Source organism: Camelus bactrianus, chromosome X (genome assembly GCF_048773025.1).
Source record: "Camelus bactrianus isolate YW-2024 breed Bactrian camel chromosome X, ASM4877302v1, whole genome shotgun sequence".
Lineage (NCBI taxonomy): Eukaryota > Metazoa > Chordata > Mammalia > Artiodactyla > Camelidae > Camelus > Camelus bactrianus.
In genome coordinates, this window is record NC_133575.1 from 96,688,120 (window position 1) to 96,711,286 (window position 23,167).

At 33.8% G+C, this 23,167-nt stretch overlaps 1 protein-coding gene across 1 annotated transcript in view; it reads right to left on the reverse strand.

Annotated features, from left to right (window-relative positions):
• TENM1 (teneurin transmembrane protein 1) overlaps positions 1-23,167 on the reverse strand; it is a 700,775-nt gene that overhangs the window by 408,884 nt on the left and 268,724 nt on the right. The window lies entirely within an intron of this gene.

Here is a 23,167-nt window from a genome sequence, read left to right on the forward strand (position 1 = left end):
TGGAGGGAGGGAAGGAAGGAGAGGCAATTTAGGGGTAGGGGATTAAGAGGTACAAACTAGAATGTATAAAGTAAGCTACAAGGATGTAATGTATACCACAGAGAATATAGCTAATATTTTATAATAATTACAAGTGAAACATAACCTTCAAAAATTATGAATCACTATACTGTACACCTGTAACATATAATATTGTACATCAACTATACTTCAATTAAAAAAAGGAAAAAAAATTAGTGCACATAAAAATAAACAAAACAAAATAAAATGAAATACAGACGGAAAGTCCTATAAAGAGTCTGTTATGGTAAGACCATTTAAATGATAAATCAGATTCTTGGTACAAAAGAAATATTAGGGAAGTTAACTCCTAAGAGAAGGGGACAATATACACAGCACAGTTACTCTAATTGTTGCCAACATGATAAATTATGCCAATAAGTATGCTTTTGCTTCTCAAGGTCAGTAGGTTGAAAACAGAGTTGTCAACATACGGGCTTTCTATTATCCACAAATATTTGATGACTATCAGACAATAAAAAAATAATAATTCTTTAGCCACTATCTCAGAAAGATGAGAAAAGATCTTTTCTGGATAGCGTTTTTGAATCTTCAGGTACTGATCCATTAGTGGGTTATGAAATCAATATATGGTGTCATGAAAGGCACTTTAAAACAAAAGAAAAGAATATTCTAGGGTAGGGTAGAATAGGATAGGATAGGATAGGATGGGATAGGATAGGACAGGATATCACAGTGCATTGGTATGTTGTGCTTTGTGAAACTTGTTTAGTATAGATGCAGATATTTTGAGTTTAGTGGGTTGCAATGGAAACTGTATTTCTTATTGTGGATCGCTGCCAAAAAGGTTTGAAAGTTACTGTTTTAACAGGTGTCTCTACATCTCACAGAGAGTAAAGCTTTACTCATGACCACAGAGATGACCAGAAGATTATTTTTCTCTGAAAGAAAATCATATTTATCTCATTTTCAGGAGAACAAATACTTCTCAACTGGGAAAAATGATATATAGATGAATATGAATCTCCCAGATGATAAAAAAAAATCAGCAAGTTGGAACAATAGAAACATAAAAGAAAAAAGAGAAAACTCCCTGTGAAAACAGAAGGGCAAAAGTGGAGACAATTCAAATGCTTATCAACTGATGAATGGATAGATAAAATGCATTGTATCCATACAATAGACCCTTATTTGGCAATTAAAAGGAATGAAATGCTGATGCTTGTTATACCATGGACAAATCCTGGAAACACACAAAGTGAAAGAAGTCAGACACAAAATGCTACCTGTTATATGATTTCCATTTGTATGAAATATTCAGAATAGGCAAATCTATAGAGACAGCAAGTAGATTAGTGCTTTACTAGAGCTGGGTGATACAGGGCTAGGGGGATGATAGCTAAAGGGAGGAGTCTCTTTTTGAGGTGTTGAAAATGTTCTAAAATTGACTACGGTTGTGGTTGCATACAACTGTGAATATACTGAAAACCATTGAATTGGATGGCATGTGAACTATATCTCCAAAAAGATTTTTAACAAAACAGAACATTCTTCAAAAACAAGAGGCTCAGAAGCAACGTCAGTATCAATATTAAGCACAGGTCAGGAAAAACAACCACTAGGCCAAACTTTGATGGAGCACCATTGCTTTGCCTAGTCAGTATTTTTCAACCTTCTTTTTGGAAAACTGTACCTTAATTTTTTTTTTTTTTTTAACTACCCTTGTCCAACTCTCATGCTTTGGTTAAGATTGACCTCATTCTCAGCTCCCCAGGTAGGTCTTTAATGGGCTTAGACAATCAGAAAATCTTACTCCTCTGGACATAATGATTGGTTCAGGTTTGAGTAAATGATTAAATCAAAGAGAATGAGATGCATGCGGACATTTCTTAGAGTTTCTGAGAAAGGTTTTCTTCCCCCACTAGAAGAGTTTCTGTCACCACTACATAGTCTGACAATGTAGCTAACACCTAAAGAGTAGACTTGAGCCAAGGGACAGAGATAAACTAGATCTTGGTGACATAAATTGAGCCCTGATCAAGTCATACCTGAAGACAAATCTACACCTCAAGTCAAACATTCACCTTGTCTTTATGCCAGATTGAACAGAGTAATCTGGTTATGGTTTAAAGCCTGGAAAATAGGAATAATAGCAGGAAATTGTGCAAGGCTTAAATCAAGGTGTAGACCAGGTTGTGTACTCATCTGAAGCTAGGGTCTTCATCCAAGTTTATTTCTTTTTTTGGCAGAATTTAATTCCTTGTGGTTGTAGGTCTGGGGTCCCCCATCCTATTGCTCTTTGTTGGCCAAGCACCACTCTCAGCATCTAGAGACCACTCTCAGGTCTGTCCCATGGCCTCCTACATGTCAACAACAGAGAACCTTCTTCACACTGAATCCCTCTCATTCCTCAAATATGACTTTTCCTTCTGCCACCAGCTACTCTATGCTTTTAAAGGACTCATGAAATTAGGTTAGGTCCACCAAGGCAATCTCCCAGTCTTAAAGTCAACTGATTAGTAACCTTAATTACATCCGCAAAGTTGATTTTGTCATGTAACCTAACATAATCATGGGAGTAACATCAAGAAGTAGAGATCATAGGGGCCATCTTAGAATTCTGCTTACCAGATATTTGATATGTTTTTTGATGCAATCTGAAAATTTCTTTCTTGTAGTAGATGAGTATATTAATAAGGATTAAGTTCAGCTCTAAGTGAAAGAAATTTGTTTCTTAAACTAGATAGAAGTTTATTTTTCCTCATACATATAAATATATGAATGCGTATTTAGGGTTGGTATGGTAGCTTCACAGTAATTTAATCTTTAGTGATTCGGGTTTCTTCCACTTTATTGTTCTTCCATCCACAATACAGTTTCCATTTGTGGCCAGAAATGACTGAGATAGCACCATTCATAACATATGTATCCCAGCCAGTGAAGGAGAAAAGAGGAGATGCAAACATCCATTATCTTTAAAATATTTTCCTATAAATTGTACATATACTTTCTTTTTATATTTCAGAACATAGTCATATGAGCAAACCTAGATGTAAGAGCCCCTAGAAAATTAAATTTGTCTATTGTGGTGGCCAGAGTCCAGCTAATATTTGTTGGTTCATTATTAAGTAAGAAGGATATAACAGATATTGAAGAAAAACTGTCAGCCTCTGCCACAGTATGTTTATCCCACTGACAAATAGTAATATGGTGACTTTTTATGTTTAATTATGTCATATTTTATGTTTTCTAAATATTTTGTTTCTTTTCTCTTAATTGATATAGTATATATTTTCTGTTTGTTGTGTGTATTATATGTGCATGTTTCTTCCGATAAAGTAAAAGTTCTGTATCCTGTTTTTAGTTCTACTAATACCTACTAGTGGTTATCTTTGTAGTTATACATTTATAAAATATTTTATTTCATAATTCACTTCCTCATTTATTTATTTATATTTATAAAATATCATACATTTTTGTAGCCAGTATCCAGGGCTGGTATTAGGGAGATGCAAGTGAGGCTCCTAGGGCACAGATTTAAGAAGGCACTCACTCTTTTGTGAAGGGTAGTGTTGGCACCTGAGATTGAGTGCTACCTTAAAGTCAGTGCTCTAGACACCTTGCTTGCTTCATATTTCATGAGTTCTATTTTTCACCCCAATGACTTTGTAGAGACTGATTCACTGTCTTCTGTTAAAGAGTGTTGAACTTTACTGTGAAGTAGTCTCAGGGCAGCCTTATATATATGTAACTGTTTTACCTAGATGTACTAAAGATTCTTGAAGCCCTGTCACTTTACCAGTGTGCATCTCAATGGTCATTCTTTTAACACTTTTCCTAGGATATGTTTGCTTTTTCAACCTATAATTTAATGTATTTAATTTCTAGCATGTTTTCTTGAATTTTATCTTTGCATATTTTGGTAATACTTTTGTTTGGTTCTCTTCTTTGGGAATAACATTTGCACTTGGATTGGATCTCCTTTGCCCACATTACATAAATTTGATTTTCTTTCTATTTCTTTAAAACTATTTGTTTATCCCATTAATTCCCCTTGCTTTTCTCTGTTCCTCATGTGTCTTAAATGTATTTTTGGCAATGTCTGTTCTCTTTAATGCTGCTTCTGATGTTTGCTTCATTTTCATGATTATTTTTTTCTCTTTTGTTACTTTCCTGAGATTCACTGTCTCACATTTTATTCCTTTATGTTGTTTCATTATAGCTTTATCACTCTCCTTTGAGCTCTCTCATTTATGTACTATGCCTTTTCAAGGCAATATTTTTTGTTTCAAGTTTTTTCTGCTTGTGGGTCCTATTTCTCTAGTGAGTACTTATCTGCCGTTTATTTTTCCTATTTATTTCCTTATTTTTTCTTGTAGTTCCTTTGTAGAGATTATGTTTTGGTTCCATTTAGATTATTACTTATCTTTGAATAAGGTTAGTTCTTCCTAGACCAGCTATAAGTAACACGTTCATGTAGGGGGGACAGGCTAATGCACTGCTCCTGACTAACAGGAATTTTCACTGATTCAGAGTAAAGATCTTTGACGTGTTTGTGTGTGTGTGTGTGTGTGTGTGTGTGTGTGTGTGTGTGTGTGTGTGTGTGAGACAGAGAGGGAAAACTGTTTTATATTTTATTTATCTCCAGTCAATGAATATTGGAAGCTGTAAAGCTACTCAAAATTCAGTCTCTCTCCCCTATCATTACTCAAAATGATCACTGCAAAGATGATGTATGTATATGCTTCCTTGTTCAGACTTGAACTCCCTTCTGCCCATGGAAGCTTCCACCAACAGTCTATAGAATCCATTACCATTTTTCTAAATAAAGGATTATTGGTTTATTTCACACTGTGAGCTGATTACTTTGGGGATGTTTGCTCTGCTTTGTCTGAAAACTAGTCATCTCTAGGCATCTTCCAACATTCTTTGATCATTGTGGCACTTGGGAGCCTTTATCCATTCATTGTGATTCAGACATAAAATTATTCTGCTTTACATTCTCCTTTTGTATTGGGGTAATTTTAGAGAAAATAAAGGGCAGGGTCCACTTTACTTTGCCATTCTAAAAATGTTAGTCACCTTTAGATTTTCCTTAGGCCACAATGTCTTTCTTCTCTGCCCATGTGACAAATTCCTACTTATCCTTTAAGTCTTAGCTCAACTGTCACATACTTTATGAAACTTTATTCTACTTCCTCAAGATAACTTAGGCACTCTCTGCTCTGTGTTCTCATTGTATTTTGGACATATTTATCATAAAGGACATATTGTATTGAATTTTAATTGTTTGCATATCTGTCTTTCTACTAGGCTGAGTTTTCTAGGGCAGGGGCCGTGATTTATTGGTCTTTTTATCTTCACCACTTGCTTGACAAATAGTGGTTATTCAATAAATATTGTTGAATTAGTGAATGGATTCCAATCAATATTCTGCAATGCCATAACAGTTGTCTTTCTAAAGTACACATCTTATCACATTAACAGATAGATTGGTGGGGCTCCACATTTTCAGGAGAAAAATGTGGAGCATAGGAGCTCCTTGCAAACTGGCCTGAAATTATCTTGAAGTATTATATTTTATCTGTCTCTGTTAGCCTGCTATCATTTAGCCAGACTTAATTTCTTGCAATTTATAAAATATGCCATGTTTTTTAATGACTCTGTGATTAAGCATATTCTGTTTACTCTGCCTGAAATGTCCTTCCTTTTCTGCCTGGTAAATTCGTATTCACACTTCAAATATCACCTTCTATGTGAAGCCTTTCCAGATTGCCCCAGTTTGTTATTTTATTCTCCATGCTTTCATTGCATGCACTTTGCGTATCTCTTTATTATAAAAATTACTGTATCACACCATAGTTATTTGTTTGTCTACTCCACCCCGCCAGCTGATTATGAACTACTCAAGGTCAGAAAAAATCTAATTATTTATTTCTGGGTCCCCAGTCCTTTGTACATGGTAGGTGCTTGACAAATGCTTGTTGAATAAATAAATTTTAGTGTTGAAACAGACTTTAATAAATGCTAACACATGTTTTCACTTTAAATTGTAAAAAGCATTTTATTCTACTTATATCTTCCAGACCTTTCAAATGACTTTACTCACTGAATCAATTCTGGACATAAATAATGACTCGCAGAAATCATTTGATGAGTTTGCTCTTACAGAACTGTCCCACCATGCGGCACTCACCTAGTAACTTGCATTTGAGCTCCTCCAAGTGTGGTTTATTTCAGAAATCTTAACTAGTGAATTAGATCGACCTTGCAGTGATCCAATCAAACCCATCGTGATAGGCTGTCTTGACAATTGGGAAAAAATATTTATCTTATTCTGGTCAGTTGGCCCAGTTGTATAGAGACAAGCTAATAAAGCCATCAGAATTACTTTTTATCAAAACCACTAGGTCTAAGTAAGCAAGCTGCTAAGTAGAAAGCCTGTGGCATTTGTTTTTAATCCTTATCTCTCCCCCAGCACTTCCCTATATCTCTCCTATAAGAATGCCTTGCTCCCAAAGGGGATTTTAAGATGTTTAATAACTTAAAAAGTCTCACAAAATGTAATAATTTTTCATACAATAGCTGAAGTAAAGCAAATTCATACATTGCAGTTAATTATATTTAAGGCATCAAATTGATTCTTTTCAACTCACTGGCATATGATGCATGCTGCTAATTAGATAGGGAAATCTTGTCACAATGGCTTGGTCTATAGTAGATTAAAATTGCAAAATTTATATTTAACAGTCAAATCATATATCCATAATACATTTTTCCCTTTCAGAAAATGTTTTCTAGAAGAAATTTATTTCCCTTCTGAACAAATAAAACTAAGTTTAACTGAGTTTCTTACTAAAATTCCTCCTTTTGTAAATATGTCCACCATTTCCAACTTAATTTTTTAATCTTTTGGCTAGAGGTACCTGAGAATGTATATATTTCTAATGTCTAGATTGAGCAATTAAACATATTAAGGCTTCAGTTTGGTATTGGGTGCATTACATAGGAAAACATTGATTACTACTTAATATATATACTATCCCCCAAAATGTGTAATAAGTTTGAGGTTGATTTCTTTATTATTCTAATAATAACTGTCAATGTGCACCATTCATATAATAAGACTTTAAGTTTTGCAAAATACATAGGATAAATATAACCAGTAATTTAAAGATTGTTCATAATGCAGTATCTTGAGGAATGATCTTGCCTGGAGCAAGTGCTTGGTTTTTTTATGTCCATATCCCTCTTGTGTTAATTAAAAATGTTATTTTATCATATCCATGTTAGAAAATGTGACATTTAACATAACTAATTTATTTAACAGGAAAAGATGAACAAACTGCTGACCTAATTTTTTTGCCACACATTTCACATATTTGAACTTCACACCTATCACATAGAAGGGGTTATACGATGAAACAATTAAAATCATAAGAAATCTGAAAAAAAAAGACTAAATATTTTTCCTTCAACAAACATATATTTCCCCTTTCCTGTAAATGACTAGTAATTTAAGTAAGTAGTAAGTCTTAATTGCACTAAAAATGGAGCCCACCTTAAATAAACCCAGCTAGCAAAAAGCCCAAGTTATGAAAATCATCAATTTGGGAATAGGGTAATTACTTGCATTATAATGTGACCAGATTTTCTAAAAGATTAGTTTGTATACTGATTCCACCCAGTAGGTAAAACTATGAAATGATTTGCATACAGTGAACACTTTAGGAACATGCTTCACGCCGGTACTAAGAGACACCTGAGTTTCAACAGAGCGCTTAAAAACCTACATTCTTAAACAAGCTAGCAAGTACTCAAATGCACCGTGATAAGGCGGCAGTTGCTATGCATTAAAGTTACAAGACCTATAAACATATTATTGGAGAATGATTTTCTAGAGCAAAACAAAAATGGAACTGGCATGGAGAGGGAAAGAGCCAGAACAGTGACGAAGAAACAGCAGTCTTTTCTCATCCATATCAGGACTGGGTAATAAATTACCCTCTTCTCTCTCACACTGTCAGGAGAAAACGATGTTTAGATTAAACCTCGCTAAGGCCTAAAAGGATAATTTGTCAGTATTTTCCAGTTTACTACCAATGCAGTATTGATTTGCTAGGGCTCTTCTTTCTATTTTATTTACACTAATTCAATCTGGAACAACTGAAACCTAACTTGTTGGAAAGCAAGATATTTCTTTATTTTACGTCTCACAGGTCCAAGGTATAAGGTACAAGAAAATATGTCCAAATTATTCTTTTTAGTTCTTGTGGGTAAAGACCAACCTATTTGTTGGAGGCAAACTATTATCAGAGAAAACCACTTTTCTGCAGAGATTTACCTTGGGCTAATTTCTTTTCATAAAACTGTAGTTCTTAGGAGAACGTAATAAAAAAAAAAACAAGTTCCAAATGACTGCCCAATTTAGCAGACTCGTGACTCTAGTTCTAGGCAGCTGCTTAGAAACAAGAAGTAAAACAGAAACATCTTGATAAACCTTCTTGTGGCTGAAGCTGATAAAAATGGCAGCATTAGTTTGATGTACAAATGACAGAGCTTAGGGACAAAACTACACTTGAGGGAAAAGATAAAATTACTTTTCAAATTCTTACTGTTCCCTGTGCAAGCTATACAAATTAATAGAAGGTATCCTATACATCTGGGACTGAAGTGAAAGCATCTAAAGCTTAAAATAATTTGTGCACGTATGTTGTGGGCAAGTAAACAAATGTATATCAAATACTTCATCCATGGGACTACTGTCGTCTGTTTCCTTTTGTTTTTCCTTCCTGAGGTACCTCAATATCAGCTGTGGCATTGTTTTGACACCAGTAAGTATGGGAGAACTGGTGAAAATGTCATGAGTTGATGGGTTCACGACTCTCTTGAGGCTGAAATGTTGAAATTTCATTTCCCACTCCTTTTTTCAACTTTTACACACGTTTCCTCAACTCTGACATGACTTGGGATTAGTAAAATCTCACTTTAACATCTTATACTTTCTTACCCTGGTTTTAATTTAGATTTGATTGTCTTATAGACTCACAGTTCAATTTTGACTGATTGATCAACTCTCATTGGAGTGCTTTTTTAAAAAAATCAATTGATGTGTTATGTGATAAAATATGGTTGCATCTTCATATACAGAAGTTTCAATAGCTTCCACTGGAATGACCAGGCAGTTCAGTCAGACAACATGTCAATTTAGGCAACATATAAATTTCTTAAAAGAATCAACCTATTTGACAATTTTGATTGACTTGCTTATTTTTATAAATCAATCAAAAAGATACATGTATTTGCTTGCTTATTTATTTATGTATGCATATGCAACCAACTGGTATTTGCTATTTCTTAAACTATGCTGACTATAAAGTTCTACAATACTCATTTGACTTGTAGTCTAATTGCCATTGAATATGGTTATGTCTACATGCATTGATTTGGCATATCAATTGCAGCTGTTTTTCCACGCACAAATTAGTTTGAATATTTTACCTATAAAAGCCAGTGCAGTTATCACAAACTGAAACTAAACAATTCTGGGAAACAAGTCTGACTGATTCAACTATTAACATAGAGGTTTAAAAACTACCGACTTTATTGAGCTAACTGACCAAATCATTCAGAAACCAAATTGGTTTACACATATAGACAAGGTACTAAAAAAATCAATTGTGCAGGAAATAATAGTTGAAATCAATCAAAAACAGTTACTCAGTTCTGTGCAAAGATACAGCCAAAAATATACATAGCAAGAATTACATTTCTATATTTATTTATTCCTTCAAAATATTTGTTGAATACTTACTAAGTGCTCAAAACTATTCTAGAAGCTTTAAATGCTTCAGTGAACCAAACAGTGTAGGATCCCAGCCCTTGTGGAACTTACAATTCTGATGTGGGAAACAGACAATAAACAACAATCATAGTACATAAGTAAATTATATAGAAGGTGATACACGCTATGGGGGAAAAAAGAGCAGGGTAAAGGGCACTGGCAGTTTTGGGTTGGGCGAAAGTTACAGCATTATATAATACAGGTCAGAGTCAGCCTTACTGAGGAGACATCTGAACAAAGACTTGAGGAGATGTGAGAATTAAACATGCAAAATCTGGAGAAAGAGCATTCCAAGCAGACCACTCAGCTAGGGCAAAATCCCTAAGGCAGAAGTGTGCTCATATTTGTTGTTGTTGTTGTTTTGTTTGTTTGTTTTGGAAATTGCCAAAGATGCCATTAAGGTGATAGCAGAACTAATAATGGGAAATGTGAAAGGAGTTGAGGTCAGAGAGGTATCAGGGAGCTAGTTCGGGGAGGGGATTTTAGACCACCATAAATATTTTACTCTGAGTGAAATGAGAAGCCATTGCAATATTTTAAGTAGACTAGACATTGTAAAAGGATCATTCTGGGAAGCAAGGAGACCTGACAGGGGGCTGCTGGATTAACCAGGTGAGAGATGATGGTGGCTTGGACAAGGGTGGTCGCAGCAGAGTTGGTAGTAAAGGAACAGTGTTTGCTGACAGAGTGGATGTAAGGCATGACAGCGAGCTTTCAGGATGATACCAAGGGTTTTAGCCTGAGCAAGTGGTAGGCTGGAGTTTCCATCAACTGAAATGGGCAAGTCTGGAGCAATTTTCGGGTAGAGAGAAGATTAGGAGTTTCAGTTTTTGGACAAGTGAATTTTAAGATACCCATTAGACATCCAGGTGAAATTATCAAAGTAAGTTGAAAATGGGCGTTGGAAGAGAGCTCTTGGTTGAGATATGAATTTGGTACTCATCCATATATTACAAGACGTTTCAAGCATCAAGACCATCTGAGATCAGTAAGTGAGTATAAATGGAGAAGACTCTAGGACAAAGACTGAGCACTGGGACACTTCAATATTAAAAAGGTCAGAGAGAAGAGGAAGAATCAGCAAATAAAATAGAGAAGTGACTACTGAGATAAGAGGAAAACTATGAGTGTGGTAATGGTAATCCAGAAGCCATGTGAAGAAAGCACAGAGAACTCACAGATTTTTCAGGGAATGAGATACTCTCTTAGTTTTAGACTTTTTTTTTTTTTTTTTAGTGGTCCTTGTTTAGCAGAGGTAACCCAAGGTTTATAAAAAATGTTATAGAAGGGAAATTTTTGGATTATTTCACAAGGCTGCCAATTTTCTCATAGTAAAATTATAAAACCTTTTCACAGAAGACTTGTACAGGCCAAACAGTTTCTCTAGCTGCAGGATTATTTCAGCAAATATAAACTTGCCAAGGAACAATGAAAATAAAAGATAGGTTATTGCAAAAAAAGCTAATTTTGCACTTACAAGCATCAAAATAAATAAAAATTACAGAAGCATAAACTTCCAGATGATAGCAGTCATATAACTGAAAACAAAAAGTTAAAAATACGGATTTTGGAGAATAAAGAAATGCTATTTAAAGTCAACCACTTAGCATAATAGTCATTTGTTCATGGAAACACAATTATGTGTACAATGCTGACACTGTTAAATGACAAATACATGTTTTTGGCTTCAAAGGAAAATAGCATGGCATATATATTACATGAAAGATTAGAAATTTGCAGCTGTCTTTTTGCTTTAAAACTAATTTGCTTTAAAACAAAATTTTGCTAATTTTGGCAGACAATTTTGAAACATAAAACTGCTGGTCCACTGTCTAACAATACTTCCATGACTTTCTTGCTTTGTCTGTAAGACAAAAACTTGATCTCCAAACATAGTTTTTTTCAAGTAAATAGAAGAGTATGTCTCTCCCACATAAGGGACTCTAATTTGATAATGACAATTAAAATAAGCAGGTGACTTAATAGTAAAGAGCAAAATACTACTTTGGTCTAATAGATTTATTTCTCACCTTATTTTAGAAGGAACACACACACACACACACACACAAACTGTTAAAGAAATAAATCAAGAGCTAAATCTGGGGGTTGTCATAAAGCGAATATTTAATAATCCTACACTCTTATTCTTTTAAAACATTGTAAAGAGCCCTATAAGCATCAATTAACTATTGGTTATTTTAAAAAGTTCTAGAAAGCAAATGAGTTGGATTCATTCATCTGTGATATCATTTTCATTTTATCTACTTTCTAGTTATGTCAAATTAAAAATTTTAATAATACATGGTACAAAGTTCTAAAAGTACAAAAGGGCACAGAGGAAAATAAATCTTCCTCCAGTTCCTATCCCACAGTTACCTAGTTTCCTTCCACAAATGCATTCAGAATTATCTGTTTATTGTGAATATTTCCAGAGAACTTCTATGCATATACAGGCATATATACATGCAGCTCCATTAAAAGTCACACATCACATGTAGAAAACTGGACATCATGTTCTTTAAACTGCAGGTTTTGACCTAATAGTGGGTTATAAAATAAATGTACTGGGTCACAATTAACATTAGAAAGACATGAAATAAGACAGAATAGAAAATGCCAGAGTGTGCTGTTCATAGTAAGGGTAGGTATTGTCTTACAAAAATGTTTTTCTAGTTTTTATTTTTATTTATAGATTCCTTGTGAACTGGGTCACAATATAAATTGTATTTCTTACTCTGGGTCACAGACAGAAAGGCCACTTCTATACGCAATGATTCAAATCCTGTGACTCTTGTTTAATGATGTATGTTGAAGATTGTTCTACTTCAATACACATAAAGTTGTCTCATTTGTTTGTGTTAAATTTATTAAAAATACTTGAGACATTCATCTATATGAAGAATAACATTGTAAATATTCATGTACCCCTACTACCTAGTTTAAGAAATAAAATATTATAAATAAATATGAAGCAAATATAATGTCAATAGAGTTGAAATTCCCCTGTGCAGCTCCCCCTGAACCATTCCACTTCTCCTCCTACCATGTTTGTTCCTTCTCCGTAAGGCTGAAGAGTAGAGTATTCTATTGCAGGACTGTACCATAAATTACACAAGTAGCCTCCTACTGATGAACATTTTGATTGCTATCCCCAATTTTTTGATATTTCAAATAATGCTACTAAGAACATCCTCATACATATCACTGCATACCCACTGAATATCTGTATGATAAATTCTGAGAAATGAAATTGCTGAGTCAAAGTAGGATATGTTTTGCTAGATACTGCCAAATTTTCTTTCATAGAGACTGTATCTATTTGTACTCCTAAAATCAATGTTTCATACACGTTTGTCAATAAAGTATATTATCAAATTTTTATTATTGCCAGTGTGATCAATGATAAATAATAACTTATAGTTCTATTATGCATTTCTCTTAGGAGTGAGGTTAACACTTTTCATATGATCATAAATCATCCCCATTTCCTTTTGTATGGCCTATAGCCACTTTTCCCATCGTATTGTTGAGACATTGTTTCTTATTGACTATAAGTACTCTTTACATAAGAGGAAATTAACCTTTTGTCTTTGGATGATAACAAATATAGCATGATAACATTTTTGTTTATGGCTTTTTTTTTTTTTTTTTTTTTTTTTGCTATATCTAGAAAAGCTTTTCTAGGACAAAATTCTCCTGTCTTTCCTTATAGTACTTACTTTCACATTTAAAATTTGATTAATCGAGAATTTATTTTGGTGTAGAGAGTGAGGTACAGAAACAATTTTATTGTTCTCTAGAAGGCTGCCTAATTATGTCAACACCTTTTTAAAGCAATTCATGTTTTCCGTATTGATCTGAAATGCTATCATTATCATATACTATATTCCTATTTGCATTTGGCTCCATTTCCAGGCTTCCTCTTTCATTCTAACTCTTTATTCATATACTAACATTACATTAATTTAACTAAAATGAACTTCAATATATTTTACTATCTGGCAAACTTACTATCACAACATAATGTATTTTCCAAATATTTTCTAGGCGTTCTTGCATGTTTTCTTTTTTTCCCATTTGAACATTACAGCCAGTAAGTCAAATGGCTAATTGATAGTTATTGGAAGCATGTTAAAATTATAGATTAATTTAGGGAGAGTTTAATGATACTTATCCAGGAACAGGGTAAGGCTTTCCATTTATTTATGTTTTCTTGTATGTTCCTCAATAGCATTGTTTTGTGTGTGTGTATGTGTGAGTGTGTGTCTTGCTGTTTTTGCCAGTTTATTCATAGCCATTTTGGTTGTCACTGTTGCTATTATAAAAGTAATAATTTATTCAACTACATTTTCTAATTGTCTGTGGTTAGTATGGAAGAAAACTATTAATTTGGCATCCCAAATTAGTTTACTGAATATTTACCATTTGTATTAATTATTGTTTGGTTTTCTTAGATTTTTTTTAGATATATAATTATATAACCAACAAATGGTTTTTAAATGGCGACAGCTATTACCTTCACATGGTGAAAGTGGACATCCTTGTTTTGTTCTTGATTCTAATAGAAATCCTTTTAGTGCTTTGTCACTTAGAATAAAACTGGATTTTGTGGTTTTACATAAGGAATTATATATATTATATATATTTTTATAAAGAACCTTTATCAAAAATTAATGAGTGGTAGTACAGTATAGTGGATAAACACAAGGGTTTGGAATCAGATTGCCTGGGTTTAAATCCTGGCTTTGCCACTTACTAGCTACATAACTTTACCTATCCTATTTATGCCTCAGTTTCCACATTTCTAAATGGGGATATTACTAGTACCTAAGTCATAGAGTGAGTGTGAGAATTAAACTCATTACTACCTGTAAAATACTTAGAACAGTATCTAGCAGAGAGTAAAAATTGTGTTTCTTTGATACAATGTTGGGTATTATCAAATGCCTTTTGGCATCTACGTAACTTTTCATAGGGTTTTGACTATTTGTCTATTCATATAGTAAATTAGAGTAACAGAGTTCTTAATATTGAACTACCCTTGCATTCCCTAGTATGAACTGCACTTAGTTGTAGTGTATTATTCTTTTACTATACTGCTGAACTTTGTTTATTTAAGAATTTTGCATCAATATTCACAAGTACAATTGATTTGTAGATTTATTTTGTGATTTATTTTCCTGCTTTAGATCTCAATGCCTTTCTTACTTTCAAAAAATTTTTAAAAAGATTTGGAACCTTTCATTTTTGTTATGCTCTGAAACCTTTCAAGTAGCGTTAAAATGATGTATGTGTTCCTTAAAGTTCTGGCAAATTTTGCATATGAGACTGTGCTTCAGCTACCTTTTTTAGTTTGAGTGGTTCTTTGTAATTTTATTTCTATTATATAAATGAGAAATTTTCAATTTTCCTCTATCTTCTCAGACTAGTTTTGGTCATTCATATTTTTCCTATGAAATCATCTGTTCCACCCAGGTTTTCAAGTATATCTTAAAAGAGGTGCACAAAGTACTCTCTTATGAATCATTCAATTTCCTCTTTATCTATAGTTATTTTGACATGCTTATTTATTATCTTCTCCCCTTTTCTAGATTGTTTTATTATTTTATTGCCCCCACCCCAGAACTGGCTCCTAGATTTATTCATTAGTTCTAGATTTTTATAATACATATTTTTAAAAAGTCAATTCAATTAACAAATGAGGACATGTCATTCAAAAAACAGCAGATTATAAAAGGTTCAATTCTAAAATCAATAAATGGCATGTAATTTTAAACATATTTATGTTTTTTTACATTTCATTGAAAAATTAGCAAAAAAAGGTTTAAAGTAAGTTATCTAGTACTAATGAAGGAAATGGTCACTTCTCATACTTTGCTAATGGGGGAGTATGAATTCAGAAATAATTTATTAATAGCTCTCTTGAGGCTTAATGTAAACATTATTGAGCCCTGTAATTTTATTTGTAAAAATCTATTACAAGGAAGAAATCAGAAACAAACGAATACTTTGACCATAAAAGTGTCAACTGTAGCATTTTTATACTAGTGAAATATTATAGAAATGTTAATATTCAAAAATAGGATATAGTTAATTAAGTTATATTACATCTACTTAACTAATATATTTTAAATAGTATTTAATTAACACTTGGTAGCATGGTACATGCTTATGTTTTAATTCAAGTGAAATATCAGGTTGCATGTATCCTTACAAAGTGACATGATGAATAGAAAACAAAGAAGGGATGCTAATTCACAGGAAAATGTAACTGATATTTTATTGAGGGGCTGCTTGAGGTTTTCTTTTTCCACTTTTCAGTAATTTCTCAATTTTTTAAATAATCTTTTACTATATTACTTTTACAATAAAAAAAAGTACCAAAGGATAGCCAACTTGCTTCTGAAATAGCCATTGTGATTTCTCTTTTCTCTAAAGTTATTAATCTAAAATGTAATCTAGAATACATTAAAAAATTTCAATTCCACATATAAAATTGTGGGCTACTCTGCATTCCCCTTCACACAAACAAAAAAAGAATTAACTCTGACTAGCAATTTCTTGAATACCCATCAATAGTTAAGAGATGGGCAGTGCAAGGAAACACAAGTGGCTTTAACACAAACCCATTCTCAAACCCAGAAAAGAACAACCAACAGTATGTGTCCTAAGTATGGCAACTGAAGCATCATTTTCAAATTCAGATGACAGTATTATCATTTTATTTCTAGTGATATAGGTTCCGCCTTATTTTTCTTATGTTTTCTTTTTAAAAAAAATCTACTGATAATCTAACTCTGCAAACACATTAAGTCATTTTGGCTTCTTCTACACTATTTAATGTACAAAAAAAGAGATTAAACAATATATCAATATCAATTATGAAGACTAACCTAAATAATTCTAATTTACTTTAATGTTTACATGATTTAAACTGTATTTATAGCATAATTTCTTTTACATTCAAGTTTGTTTTCATGTAAATATATCCATGATGCATACTACATGAATGTTTACCATCTAGATATATTATTTGTACATAAATATTTACATTCTAATCTAAAATCAAAATAAATTTTCAAGTAGTTTACTTTTAGAATTGGGGACATTATAATACTGTTAACAATTATATCTATATTTACCTTCTATCTACCTATCTATCATCTATCTACCTATCTATCTATTATCTATCATTTCCATAAAGTATAGATGGTTGAATTTAACTACTTAAAAATATAAAGCTCTATATGTACAAATACAGATGCATCGTATGAACCTATTTCAAAAGGCAAATAACAGACTAGAAAAAATGCATAATATGTGACCGAGGTTTTTTTCATCCCTTACATATGAAATATTCTTGAAAATTAATAATATGAAAATTTGAATAAAAAAATGGGTAAAACATGTAAACAGACAATTCACAAAAGAGAAATGCAAATGGTCCATTAACATACAAAAAGATGCCCAAGCTCACTCACTAGTACACTGCAAAATAATAGCACAAAAAGATACTATATTTCATCTAGCAGATTGGGTATGAGAAATCTTCCATCATTGCCAGTGTTGATAAGGATATGGGAAAACAGATGCACTAATAATATATATATTAGTAGGAAGATAAAATGGTTGTTTAAAGGCAAAATTTGGTAATATCTATAAAAATGTTAAATGTACATATCCTTGTCCCATCCTTTCTACTTCTAAGAAATTACCCAACAGGTATGCAAAAAGATGTTTACAAGGATGTTAAGTACAGTACTGTTTCTAATATCAAAGCACTGGAAACTCACTTGTCCGTACAGGGGACTGACTAAATAAAAAATGATATATACAGAAACAGAATACTACAGAGCTATTAAAAAGAATAAGGCCATTACAAAGTCAACTGCACTGTCTTTGTAGATCTATACTACAGATATGGGAAAATATCCAAGACATAACATTAACTAGAAAAAAGTTATTGGTATTTTTATAGTATGTTACCCCATCTGACAATGTACAGAACATTTGGGGAATGACACATGATACACTGTTAACACTGGCTACCTCTCAGGAGTGTCTTGATAATTTCTTGCCCTGGTGATATGACTCTTTATATTCCCAAAAGTTATGAAATTACTTAAAAGATTTGTTTGCCAGTTAATAACTTTTATTTTCTTGCATATGCATGATGGAACCTTTGTAGTCTTACAACTTCTATATTTTATATAGAAGCATAAAGAAGAAGGATTTTTTATTCTAAACCTGTTTTTACTGTTTTAATTTTTAAACCATCAGCTGATATTACTTTAACACTAAAAAAAATAGTAGTTAAAATTACCTACTACAAAAGAAAATATGAGCTTGTTATATCTTAACTTTATAATGGCTTGAAATTTCAATATCATCAAAATTGTTTTCAATTGTAAGAGTATCACAGTCATCACAGAAGTGTCTCACCCACACATAAAGCAATCCCAATGCCTTACACACTTCCTCTGATCATGTCACATCTCCAAAGAAACCATTACAAAGTCAACTGCACTGTCTTATACATGCCTAATGGGTCCAACAGAGCCATTAGGATGTCAGTTATATGGTAGGGCTCCTGCCAAAGCTATTACCAAGTCATTGCATTGTTTCACACACTTCCTTCGACATTCAGATAGTTCCTGAGGAACTGTTATCATTGCTGTGGAAGTGTCCTGTATAACTTACACTATCAGGGGAAAACAAAAAAGCAAAAGAAAGAAATGTAAAAGAAACAAATTCCTTCCATTCAATGCACATGAATGGCCCCACATGGTCAAATATCAGAAGGAGTAACTCCTCATTTGGGTATAACTATTACATGTCATTCAAGAAATCCAGGTGTTAGGCTAGCTATGTTTCACCACTCCTGCTGTTCCAATGAAGCGATGCAGGGTCTGAGAATGACATATGCATGGCTATGGTGGTACGGTGTTTATTGGTAGCACATGGTATATTACCAGGTTTCGGTGGTATGCAGTACAGAAGCAATAGGGAGTAGAGCTAATGGATTGTTTGGCTATTATGGGATTGTATCAGATAATCCCTTACCTGTAAAGTTCCTGAACAGCACATAGGGAGCTCAGCTGCCCAACAATCACGGAAATAAACGGGCTTCTGAGTAGTTGAAATCCCAGTTCTATCTTAAGGGGCTACTACAATGACAATAGGAAATACAATAGTACAAAGTTAACACGCAGCCAGGTCTGAAGTGCTTCATTGGATTTCCTCTCAGTCTTCTATGCTTAACAGAACAAGATTGTTGGCTATTAAAATGATGTAAGATTAAGACAAGTGCAAGGAATTTTATCCAGTTTCAAATGACGAGAGAGTAGGCTGAACACTGCTAGGCTAGAGTTTCCTGGGACACCAGATGTCTCAGAAGCCACAATGAATGTCTGGCTAATCCTTGATGAAAGAGATTTCATCCGGTAGCACCTACTCCACAATACATGATGCATAATAAATTCTTGTTGTGTGACAGATAACAACCACAACTAAGATTTGTTGGGCATTTAATATATAACAAGCACTCTGTAACGTGCTACATATCCATTTTCTCTTTTAATCTTCACACACACACACACCAAACTGAAATAGGTAATGTCTCCATTTGACAGACAAGGAAACCGAGGCTTGGAGAGCTTTACTTACCTGTCCAAGGACACACAGTAGGTAAGTGGCAGAACCAAGTCACAAACCTAGGTCTATCTTATACCATAGTCCATGTTCTTAATCGCTTGCTATATGGGGAATATGGTTTATTTAGAATGTGTTAATATAATGATTTTTACTTTAACAAACGGTTTCATATCCCTTGTGTTCTGATAGCAAGCTGTACATATTTTTATCATGGCACTAACTGAATTGTATTAAAATTAGCTCTTTATCATCTCTGGTAGATCTTTTTGAGTATATATGCCCACTTCACTCTGCCCTGCATTGAGAACTGCTCTAAGAATCCAATGGGTGGGTTCCCAGAAAGCAACATTTGTATTGCTGACCTGATTGGAGCTAATGGGTCCAGTGGTAGAGATCTGACTCAAGTGGGGAAAATTATTTTGTCTCATTGGATTTTACAAATGGCATTGAAAAATATCCAGTTAATCTCAACTTCTTTCCTAAACAGAAGAACTATAAACTGGGGAACGGTATGAGGTTTTATGCCTGCCTTGTGGAAGGAGACTTAGAGAAAGTCAATCTGAAGAGACAGGACTAAAGGAAATGGATTCAGAAGCAAGAGGCAAAGTCCAGGCAAGTCTTCTGAGCTAGTCTCTTCTTGTGGTCTAGCCACACTCTTGCCCTGGTCCATGAAGCATTCTCATGCCCTTTTTGTAAATTTGTGGTTTTTTAAAGCTAGCTCAGGTTGGTTTCTGTTACCTGCAATAAAAATAATAAATAATAATAAACAATCCTAACTAAAAGAGCATCTATTTTACCCACTAGACTGTAAATTCCTTGAGGGTGGAGCTGGTATACTGGTCATTTTTACACATCCCCAATCTCCAATACAGAGCCTGGCAAAGAGTGGGTGCTCCATAAATATTGCTTGCACAGAAATATCATTATTAACAAGAATATCGCCAAAAATAATTTCTTTGCAATTTATACTTTATTAGTGAAAGGTTACAAATGCTTTTCTCTACCTATTTCCCTCTATTTAGCTTCTTGCTAAGCAATTTCATTTACATTTTATAATCCAAATGTTTCACTTAAGCCATATGTGAAAAACACATTCTTGGAAATTGATTATTCAAATTTAGCTACTGCTATAGTTTTTTTTCCTCCAGCCTAATGTAGAGTCAAATGTAATTACTGAGGAATACCCTAATCACAGAGGTTAATGCTCAAGTAGGACTACCAAAGCCTTCTAAGAAACGCCCACTGGATCACCTGTCAGAGGCAGAGTGTGTGTTACATGACCAGAGGCTTGACCCACTGGAGCATTTCTATTAGAGAAGATCTACAAAAATATACCATCTCTCAGGTTCAACTTTTCCCCTCGGAGCAAAGCACATTTCTCATTTATTTAGTGCCTTCTGTGCTCCAGATCCAGTGGCTAAGTAGTAAAGCAAAACCAGTGAATAAACCAAGTAGCTTCCTGGCTGGTACTTATTAAAAACCTTTATGAAGATAGAAAGCACACAACTCAAGTATTAGCCTATAATGAATAGTCATGGTGGCAGTAATGTGAAATCGGAGTATAAAAGAGGTGAAGTGAATAAAGCATTATGATTGACATCAAAGTGTCCTCCTCCTGAGCCTCAAGATGAAGCTACCTTGAGTAAATCTGCATTTTTCCAATAGATGATTAAGCATCAATAGTGCTCTGACTACACTGTGAAAGTCAAGAAATCCAGATTCTCTTCTGTTACCTGCTGCTCTCCCTTTCCTGTACTTCAGACTTCTCAGTCTATTCCGGTGCTGAAATTGAGGGTGATTTATTTTAATTCTCCATGGGTTAAAGCGTATCGGAGACTTCAATTAAGGGTAACCAACTAGAGTTTATGAAAATGAGAAAAAAATAAATATTTTGAAAGGCTTGCTCAATTAATTAAATGAAAGAAATAAGTCCTCACAGACACAGTTTTGGAAATAGAAGTAGAAAACCCAAGTCATAATCTCCTAGGATGAACAGAATTCAAAGCGTCTTTGAAATCACATCTCAGAATCTTTCTCATTTGAACATCGCACCCAAATAACAGTTTCCCCATCTTCACTTTTTTTCCACATTTACAAGAGTGAAGTTTAAATCACCCTAAAATGATCCACGATATTGTGCTCACTGCCTCATCAATAATCTAAAAGTCAGAATGCATAGGAAGACAGAAACAAAATAAAATGTCACTGACGCTAACAGAGGTACAGGGATATAGGACAGTCTGAGGTAGTGATGCATATAAATCCTAAAAATTCTAAGCTGTTTCACTTTTTTCAAATATAGTATATACAAACTCAAATTACTGAAACAGATTCCCTGCTAGGCCTGCTTTCATGAATGGATGAGATCAACGGGAAATAAATAGCATCATATGCACACAAACATGAAGATCAATTCATTGAAAATAACTTACTTCTTCAAATTACCATGTCTTTTAGAAAAACCATTTACACTCTCATCTCAATTCAAACTTCCTCTGTGAGGATCTATGGAAATGTTGAAGGCAGGCTAGGCCTGGTTATCACTGACTGAAAAGTTATGGAATCCAAATTGGTGAAATCTTACTCTTGGTCATAAATATGCTTCTAAACTGTATACTCCTTATTGGAAATGATTAGTATGAGGAAGAGTTGCAGAACTCTAACTGAGCAGAGAAAAGTTGTTCAAATTCATGTCTTATATTCATACATGATCCACGGGAGGAAAAAAGTGGCTACCTGGAAAACAATCAATTGCATTTAGCTAACTGGTTTCTAAATTACTGTTCCTCCTATGTAAAATGCTGATAACAATAATCTATTCCACAGATTGGTCATGAGGATGAAATAAGATAAAGATATTAAAAGTATGTTTGAAAATTGTGAAGTGCTGATCAATAATAAAAGTGAACATTCATGTTGTACTTACATGTTACAAGTACTATTCTTAACCTTTATATACATTAATTTATTCAATCATCACAAAATCTTAGAAGTAGATACCAATACTACCCTTGTTTTACAAATGATGAAATTCAGGCACAGAAACCATATACAACTCTCCCAAGGTCACACAGCTGAGATTTAAGTCTAAGCTGACCTGGCTATATGGTATAAACTTTTCATCAGTATGCTCTATTGCCTGTCAAAAGTTGGAATTCTTCTTGGAGGTGCACACTGAGTGAAAAGAGGCTTGCAGTTAAGGACTTGTTTTTAGCATTCTGGATCCTAAATTTTCCTTGGCAGCCCAGCCCAGTTTTGTAGTACTCTATCCAGTTTCGAAAATAAACCATAAGGAAAATAAACCTATAAAGAAAAGAATGGATGCATGTCCTTCACTCCTGAGTATTCCAACTCTGTCTTAGTAAACAGTGCTACGTGATCAAGGTAGATGGTTGATTAGACTGAAGGTGAAATGAAACTGAACAGCCTCAAATCTTCCTGAAAGTTCCTCACACATCCAAGGGATACTGCATATTGACATGGTGCATAGTGGCTCATCATAGTAAGTAGTTCTTATGGTGGGGGGAGGGGAGGATAATATGCATTTTGATGAAGCTGCTTTTGATATATCTTCCCTCTGATCCCCTTCCCCCAGCTCCCTCCAAATTTTGAGTCACTACCCTGTGGTCAGACGGGAGGATCCCCTCC